Source organism: Sminthopsis crassicaudata, chromosome 1 (genome assembly GCF_048593235.1).
Source record: "Sminthopsis crassicaudata isolate SCR6 chromosome 1, ASM4859323v1, whole genome shotgun sequence".
Taxonomy (NCBI): domain Eukaryota; kingdom Metazoa; phylum Chordata; class Mammalia; order Dasyuromorphia; family Dasyuridae; genus Sminthopsis; species Sminthopsis crassicaudata.
In genome coordinates, this window is record NC_133617.1 from 14,020,815 (window position 1) to 14,030,035 (window position 9,221).

The window sequence follows — 9,221 nt, forward strand, 5'->3', positions numbered from 1 at the left end:
AACGTTGAGCCTTTGCTGCCTCATCTGTATAATGGGATAACAAACGTGGGGAGGGAAGGCCCCGAGGAAGTGCTGAGGAGCGGACCTTACCGCCCCTGTCCTGGGGCCTTCCCCTTCTTTCCTCATTATCAATGAGAGACCCCACCCCTGACACTGACTGAGAGGGAATCTCTGAGCCTCAGTTTCCACATCTCTGAAATGGGCACCCTAGGATGCTGGCTGTAGAGCTGGAAAGGACTTGTGAGGTCAGTTATTCCACTGCCCCTCATTTACAGATAAGGAAACAGAGTCACCAAGGTCACATGGCTCGTAAGCAGCCGATCCGGGAGCCAGTGGCATTTGTCTGTCTGGGAAGACGCTGTTCTTTCCACAGAAAGGGCTGTCTCTGAGTAGGACAGATGAGCTTGTTCCCGATTTTCCAGGGAGGTTCTGTGCCCCGTGGCCCCAGCGTAGGTCAGTCCTGGAAACGTGGCCTCCGTCCGGGGGGGCTCGGGCTAAGGCGGGGGGTGTCTGTGAGCTGCTGTCTGGTCCTTCTGGCCCGAGGGAGCCGCCATCCTGGGAGCCCTCGTTCCCCTCCCGCTGGGAACAGCGCGTTCCCATTCGTGTGGCTTGGCCAAGACACCGAGGCAAAGCTGGCGAGGGTGGGGGTGGGTGGGGGTGGGAAGCTCCAAATAGAGGCCGGGCCCGCCTGGGATTTCTCTACCTGCAGCCCAATGTAGGCCAGCCCCCCCCTGAGCTGCTGAGGGTGGGAGGAGTGGGAGGGCCCCTTCTGTGCCTCTTCTGCTACCACCTGTCAGTGCCCCCCCCCCGGAGCCTGACCCCCTCCCCGAGCACTCCCAGCCCCCACGCCGCTGCCCTACATAGAGAGGTGCCTTCCTCCTCCCTCCTGCCTTTGCCCAGGCGAGAAGTCAGATCCAAAGGGTCTTCGCCAGAAACCGGGGGAAAGAATATAACAGGGGCCTGTTCTGCCCACAGAGGCCCCAGCCAGGGGCTGAGGCCCGAGCTGAGCCTCCAGGTCCTCTCCTGGCGGGCCAGGGCGGGAGTGCTCCCCACCCTCCTCTCCCTCTCCCCCCACTGCAGCTAAGCCCCCTAGTAGAGGCTGCCTTCCTTCCTCTCTCTGCATCCCCAGACACCGAGTAATGAACGGCCTCTCTGTGTCCCTCTGTACATATTTACCCATCTCTCTATGTGTGTAACTGTGGAGCTCGCTCTCTCTCTCTCTCTCTCTGTCTCTCTCTCTCTCTCTCTCTGTCTCTCTCTGTCTCTATCTCTCTGTTTCTTTCTCTCCCCCACCCCCATCTCTTTGTCTCTGTCTCTCTCTGTCTCTCTTTTTCCCTCTCTCTCCCCCATCTCTGTCTCTGTCCGTCTGACTCTCTCACCCAACCAGAGGAGGGGCTCTGTCCCAGAGGCAGCGTCAGACCCCGGCCCTGAGGGTCTCTGCTCCGAGGTCCCTTCCGGTTGCGCCATTCTGCATTCCACGGTCTCTCGGGCTCTGACAGTGTTTTCTGAAGCACTTTCCCGTTCCCACCTTCTCCGTCCCAGAAGTCCCTCTGAATTCCGAAGTTCTCCACTCCAAGGTCCCACCGGACCCAACACTCAGGGCCCCGGCCCCATCGTTCCCTACCCCTAGAGCCTCCAGGTCAGTCGGGCTGGGAGGCGTAGCTGCTGGAGCACGTCGTGGAGGTCCCAGGGGAACTTGGGTGAGGAGGCTCAGGAGGGAGCTGCTTCAGGCCGGGCCGGGCAGCCCCCTAAGGCTCTCCTTGGCTCCCTTCTGCCGCCCCCTTTCCCCTGCTCTGGCGGGTCCCCTTCTTCTCCCCACTGCCTCCCATCCACGGTTGCCATAGTTCAGTTAATGGGCCCGTTGTCTGTGGACTCCGAGCTCTTGTTGGAGTAAGTGATGATAAAATCGACAGCACTTTAATTGGTCATTTTAATCCTGGATGGCGCAGTAAGTGCGTGACTAATTGGATCATTAGCGCCTTCAGCTTTATGACCAGGTAATTAGAGGAGCGGTGGGGGGGCCCGGGGTGAATGGGGGCCTGGGTGAGGCTGGGCGCCAGTGGGCCGGGCCGGGCCAACACCAGGGAGAGCCCCTGCCACTCCCCAGCTCACCAGGTGAGTGAGCTTTCCAGGGCCGGGCTGGCCACCCGCACCACCTCCCAAGCCTGTGCGGCCCCCGAGCCTGATCCGCCTTTCTCTGATTTTCTCTCTGGTTCCGAGCTCGGACCGCAGGGCAGGAGTGAGCCTGAAGCTCGGACGTCTCCGTGTCTGTGCGTCCCATGTGTGCCCCACGTCCGGCGTGTGTGCCCGTCCCGCCACAAGTGTCCATGTGCTGGAATTCATGCTGCGAAGCTAAGTTCTGAGTCCCTTAGCAGAGCCTGATTAGCTCACGTTAGCCTCAGACAACCCTATGAGACAGCCACTCTCCCCATTTTACAGAGGGGGAAACCGAGAAGCAGACTCCCAGAGCTTCCTCCTTTAAAGCTGGGCTCCCACCCGGTTCCCTCCTGGAAAACCAAGAGGGGCAGAGTCCCATTCTTCCAAGGAATGGATCTGCCCAAGCTCATCATTTAATAGAGGGGAGGGGGGGAATCTAAAGGCTCAGGGCGGGGGAAGGACTTGAGGCCCAGGTTCTCTCTGTGGTCCCACACTCTTAGCCCCCCAACCCAAGCAGTTGTACCCAGAACCCCAGCACAAATACCGAGTGCATTCTCGGACCGGCCCCTGTGCATGCTCGGGGTCCAAATGCAAAGAATGAGACATTTCCCCCTTGGGAAGAGCTTGTATCCTAATGGGGGGGAACACACACTCACACTCACACAATCACACACACACTCACACACATACACAATCATACATACACACACAAACACACACTCACACAATCATACATACACACACAAACACACACAATCATACATACACACTCACACACAATCACACACACTCACACAATCATACATACACACTCACACACACACAATCATACATACACACTCACACACACACAATCAAACACACACTCACACACATACACAATCATACATACCCAAACACACACTCACACAATCATACACACTCACACACATAAACAATCATACACACACACACACACTCACACAATCACACACACATACACAATCATACATACACTACTCACACAATCACACACACACTCACACACATAAACAATCATACATACACACTCACACAATCATACACACTCACACACATACACAATCACACATACACACTCACACACATATACACATATACAATCATACACACACAATCACACACAATTACACACACATACACAATCATACATACACACTCACACACACAATCATACATACACACTCACACACACGATCAAACACACACTCACACACTCACACAATCATACATACACACACTCACACAATCATACACACTCACACACATAAACAATCATACACACACACTCACACACTCGCACACACATACACAATCATACATACACACTCACACAATCACACACACACTCACACACATACACAATCATACATACACACACAAACACGCACACAATCATACACACTCACACACATAAACAATCATACACACACACACTCACAATCACACACACATACACAATCATACATACACACTCACACAATCACACACACTCACACACATACACAATCACACATACACACTCACACACATATACAATCATACACACACAATCACACACAATTACACACACATACACAATCATACACACACACAAACACACACTCACACAATCATACACACTCACACACATAAACAATCATACACACACACTCACACACTCACACAATCACACACACATACACAATCATACATACACACACAAACACTCACACAATCATACACACTCACACACATAAACAATCATACACACACACACTCATACAATCACACACACATACACAATCATACATACACACTCACACAATCACACACACACTCACACACATACACACTCACACACATATACACTTATACAATCATACACACACACTCACACACAATTACACACACATACACAATCATACACACACACAATCACACACACACACACACACACTCACGCTCTCTCTCTCATACACACACACACAAGGGCACCATCAGCTGGGGAGACCAAGAGAGGCTTCAGGTAGAAGATGGTGAACCTAAAGGAAGAGACACTCTGTGAATGGAAAGGAACAGGAGGGGGCATCCAGGCGTGGGGCACAGCTAGGGCAAAGTAACTGAGGTGGGATGTCACGAGTAAAGAACTGAAAGAAAGCTACTTTGTCTGGATCACAGGATTCAAGAGTGCAGGTTGTGTTCGATGTAGCTCAAAAGATTACTTCTGGCCAGGCCATAAAGGGCTTGAAAAATTTAAGCAGAAGAGTTTATATTTTATTTTAGCGACAACAGGGAGAAGCATATGGGCTGGCTTGAGTTTAAGGAGCCCTCTGGCAGCCCCACTGTGTAGGCTGGACCGGAGTGGGGAGAGGCGAGCTAAGGAGGCCCATGTGGAGGCTGCCAGGGAGGTCTCGAGAAGACAGGGCCCGGTGGAAGGTGGTGGCTGGGCGGATGGAGGGAAGAGAGGCTGTCAAGCAGAAACAGCAAGATTGGACAACTGATGGGACATGGGGTGCGGGATGGTGAGGAGACCAAGATGGGGCGTCCGGGAGGATGGGACGTCCGGGAGGATGGGGCGTCCGGGAGGATGGGACGTCCGGGAGGATGGGGCGTCCGGGAGGATGGGACGTCCGGGAGGATGGGGCGCCTTCGGTGTAATAGGGGAACTAGGAAGAGGAGAGGGGTCTGGGGGAAAGAGAGTGAGTTCATTTATTTACGTCCATGGAACAGCCAGCGTGGGAGCTTTAAATGGTAGTTGGCGATCCAGGATACAAGTGATTCTGATGATCCAGGGAGAGGCTAGGGCTGAGTCAGAGAGATGGTGGCGAAATCCATGGGAGCTTACAAGGTCACCCCAGGGAGAGAATAGAGATGGAGAAGAAAAGGGGGTCTGAGATAGAGCCAATTATGAGTGTGTGTGAGTGTGAGTGTCAGTGTGAGTGTGCGTGTGAGTGTGTATGAGTGTGTGAGTGTGTATGGGTGTGTGTATGAGTGTGTATGTGTGTGAGTGTGTGTGAGTGTGTATGAGTGTGTGAGTGTGTATGGGTGTGTGTATGAGTGTGTATGTGTGAGTGTGTGAGTGTGTGAGAGTGTGTATGAGTGTGTGAGTGTGTATGGGTGTGTGTATGAGTGTGTATGTGTGTGAGTGTGTGTGAGTGTGTGAGAGTGTGTATGAGTGTGTGAGTGTGTATGGGTGTGTGTATGAGTGTGTATGTGTGAGTGTGTGTGAGTGTGTGAGAGTGTGTGTGAGTGTGTGAGTGTGTATGGGCGTGTGTATGAGTGTGTATGTGTGAGGTGTGTGAGAGTGTGTATGAGTGTGTGAGTGTGTATGGGTGTGTGTATGAGTGTGTATGTGTGTGTGTGTGTGAGTGTGTGAGAGTGTGTATGAGTGTGTGAGTGTGTATGGGTGTGTGTATGAGTGTGTATGTGTGAGTGTGTGTGAGTGTGTGAGAGTGTGTGTGAGTGTGTGAGTGTGTATGGGCGTGTGTATGAGTGTGTGTGTGTGAGTGTGTGAGAGTGTGTATGAGTGTGTGAGTGTGTATGGGTGTGTGTATGAGTGTGTATGTGTGTGTGTGTGTGAGTGTGTGAGAGTGTGTATGAGTGTGTGAGTGTGTATGGGTGTGTGTATGAGTGTGTATGTGTGAGTGTGTGTGAGTGTGTGAGAGTGTGTGTGAGTGTGTGAGTGTGTATGGGCGTGTGTATGAGTGTGTATGTGTGAGTGTGTGAGAGTGTGTATGAGTGTGTGAGTGTGTATGGGTGTGTGTATGAGTGTGTATGTGTGAGTGTGTGAGAGTGTGTATGAGTGTGTGAGTGTGTATGGGTGTGTGTATGAGTGTGTATGTGTGAGTGTGTGAGAGTGTGTATGAGTGTGTGAGTGTGTATGGGTGTGTGTATGAGTGTGTATGTGTGTGAGTGTGTGTGAGTGTGTGAGAGTGTGTATGAGTGTGTGAGTGTGTATGGGTGTGTGTATGAGTGTGTATGTGTGAGTGTGTGTGAGTGTGTGAGAGTGTGTGTGAGTGTGTGAGTGTGTATGGGCGTGTGTATGAGTGTGTATGTGTGAGTGTGTGAGAGTGTGTATGAGTGTGTGAGTGTGTATGGGTGTGTGTATGAGTGTGTATGTGTGTGTGTGAGTGTGTGAGAGTGTATGAGTGTGTGAGTGTGTATGGGTGTGTGTATGAGTGTGTATGTGTGTGTGTGTGAGTGTGTGAGAGTGTGTATGAGTGTGTGAGTGTGTATGGGCGTGTGTATGAGTGTGTATGTGTGAGTGTGTGTGAGTGTGTGAGAGTGTGTATGAGTGTGTGAGTGTGTATGGGTGTGTGTGAGTGTGTATGTGTGAGTGTGTGTGAGTGTGTGAGAGTGTGTATGAGTGTGTGAGTGTGTATGGGTGTGTGTATGAGTGTGTATGTGTGAGTGTGTGTGAGTGTGTGAGAGTGTGTGTGAGTGTGTGAGTGTGTATGGGCGTGTGTATGAGTGTGTATGTGTGAGTGTGTGAGAGTGTGTATGAGTGTGTGAGTGTGTATGGGTGTGTGTATGAGTGTGTATGTGTGTGTGTGAGTGTGTGAGAGTGTATGAGTGTGTGAGTGTGTATGGGTGTGTGTATGAGTGTGTATGTGTGTGTGTGTGAGTGTGTGAGAGTGTGTATGAGTGTGTGAGTGTGTATGGGCGTGTGTATGAGTGTGTATGTGTGAGTGTGTGTGAGTGTGTGAGAGTGTGTATGAGTGTGTGAGTGTGTATGGGTGTGTGTATGAGTGTGCATGTGTGAGTGTGTGTGAGTGTGTGAGAGTGTGTATGAGTGTGTGAGTGTGTATGGGCGTGTGTATGAGTGTGTATGTGTGAGTGTGTGTGAGTGTGTGAGAGTGTGTATGAGTGTGTGAGTGTGTATGGGTGTGTGTATGAGTGTGTATGGGTGTGTGTATGAGTGTGTATGTGTGTGTGTGAGTGTGTGAGAGTGTGTATGAGTGTGTGAGTGTGTATGGGCGTGTGTATGAGTGTGTATGTGTGAGTGTGTGTGAGTGTGTGAGAGTGTGTATGAGTGTGTGAGTGTGTATGGGTGTGTGTATGAGTGTGTATGGGTGTGTGTATGAGTGTGTATGTGTGTGTGTGAGTGTGTGAGAGTGTGTATGAGTGTGTGAGTGTGTATGGGCGTGTGTATGAGTGTGTATGTGTGAGTGTGTGTGAGTGTGTGAGAGTGTGTATGAGTGTGTGAGTGTGTATGGGTGTGTGTATGAGTGTGTATGTGTGAGTGTGTGAGTGTGTGTGTGAGTGTGTGTGTGTATGAGTGTGTGAGTGTGTATGGGTGTGTGTATGAGTGTGTATGTGTGAGTGTGTGTGAGTGTGTGTGTGAGTGTGTGTGTGTATGAGTGTGTGAGTGTGTATGAGTGTGTGAGTGTGAGTGTGTGACAGGGATGATGACCAGCCAAGGCGATGGAAGGAAAAGCTGTCATTTATAGGTGGAGGGGGGGAAACCGGAGAGAACACACGGGCAGCGATGTCAGCAGCAGCCGTGAGTGAAGGATGAGCCCGGAAGAGGCCGGTCGCCCGGACAATTAAGAGGTTATCAGAAGGTGGGAGGAGGAAGTCTGGGCTGAGGGATGGGGCTGGAAGCGGGTGACAAAGGATGGAGGAGGGAGGGGGAGGAGAGGGAAAGGAGGTAGTCCACACCAGGATGCACTCCGCTTTTAGAGCTGCAGGGCCGAGGCTTGGGGGACGGCGGGGTCTCTTGTAGGGTTTTTTTAAGGATGAGAAGAGATTTGAATTTGTTCTAAGCCGTAGCAGGGAAGACACCTGAGGAGAACATCAGCTGCTGACAGGAGAAACCTTGGGGCACAGTAGGCCCCAAATCAAAGCTGCTTGGGGGAGTGATTCTTCGGGGCTCCCAGGCCTGCAAAGCTCCATTTGTTTTCTCATTTCGGCCTCACGGTAACCCTGTGAGGCAGGAACCACAGGTTTTATTAATCCCATTTTACTTTATAGATGGAGAAACTGAGGCACAGGGAGGTTAAGTGATTTGTCCATCATCATGAAGCAATTAGGGTCAGAGGCAGGATTTGAACTCATGTCTCTTCTGACTCCAAGTCCAGTGCTCAATGCACTATGAAACAAAGGCAGCCAGAAACAAGGCGGGACCATGGGTCACAAGTACGCCAGAGCATCCCCGGGCTTCGGGAAGGGTGAAGAGTCCGAGGAGCCCGAGAAGCTCATTTGAACTGATGCAGGGAGAAGCAGCGACCCAGAGAATGAGTCCGATACCGCCTTGGAAAGACCAGCGGAATAAGCGGCCCGTTGCCATTGTAATGGCTGAGCTCAACACGGAGAAGAGGGAGAAGTGGGGACCAGAGAGGGGCAGCACTGCGTGCACCGGGCACGGGGGTCTCCGCTGCTGCTGTTCTTCCCTAGCTTTCTTTGTTACAAGGGAGAGAGCGCTGTGTGGGGAGGGAAACAGATTGAAATAGTGATGAGATAAAAACAAAAGACACTGGTAAAAATACAATAAAAATAAAATGGAACAAGATTTTTTAAAAATGGAGCTGGCTACGGTACACAAGCAAAGAATAGAAAAGGAATCTGGGCTGGCGTCCTTGGGCTGCCAATTACTACCCAGGTAACCGTGGGCAGAGCGGTTCCCCTCTCCGGGCCTCGGTTTCCTCATCTGTAAGGGGACAAAGAGGGGAGTAGATGGAGAGATCTCTGAGGTCCCCCTCAGCTTATGTTCAGGGTAGAGAAAAGGGGCAAGGTTTCCCTGACCGGCGTCACCCTGGAAGGCTGGGGTGCCGTGTCCTGAAGGAATGTCATACGGGGCAGGGAAAAAGAGGAGGAATGAGGGAGGGGGAGAGGAGGGCCTGGGCAGAGAAGGGCCTGGGCTTAAGGGAAGACCTTGGAGAGGTGAGGTATGGGCGCCTAATTATTGCACATCTGTATCTTCTGGGTTTGTTTACCTCATTTTGGAGAAGGAATGAGGGGGGAGAAGACAGGCTGGGGAAGATGAGATATAGGGCAGGGAAGGGACAGGGCTTAAGGGAAGACTGTGGAGAGGGGCAGTATGGGTGCCTAATTATTGCACATTT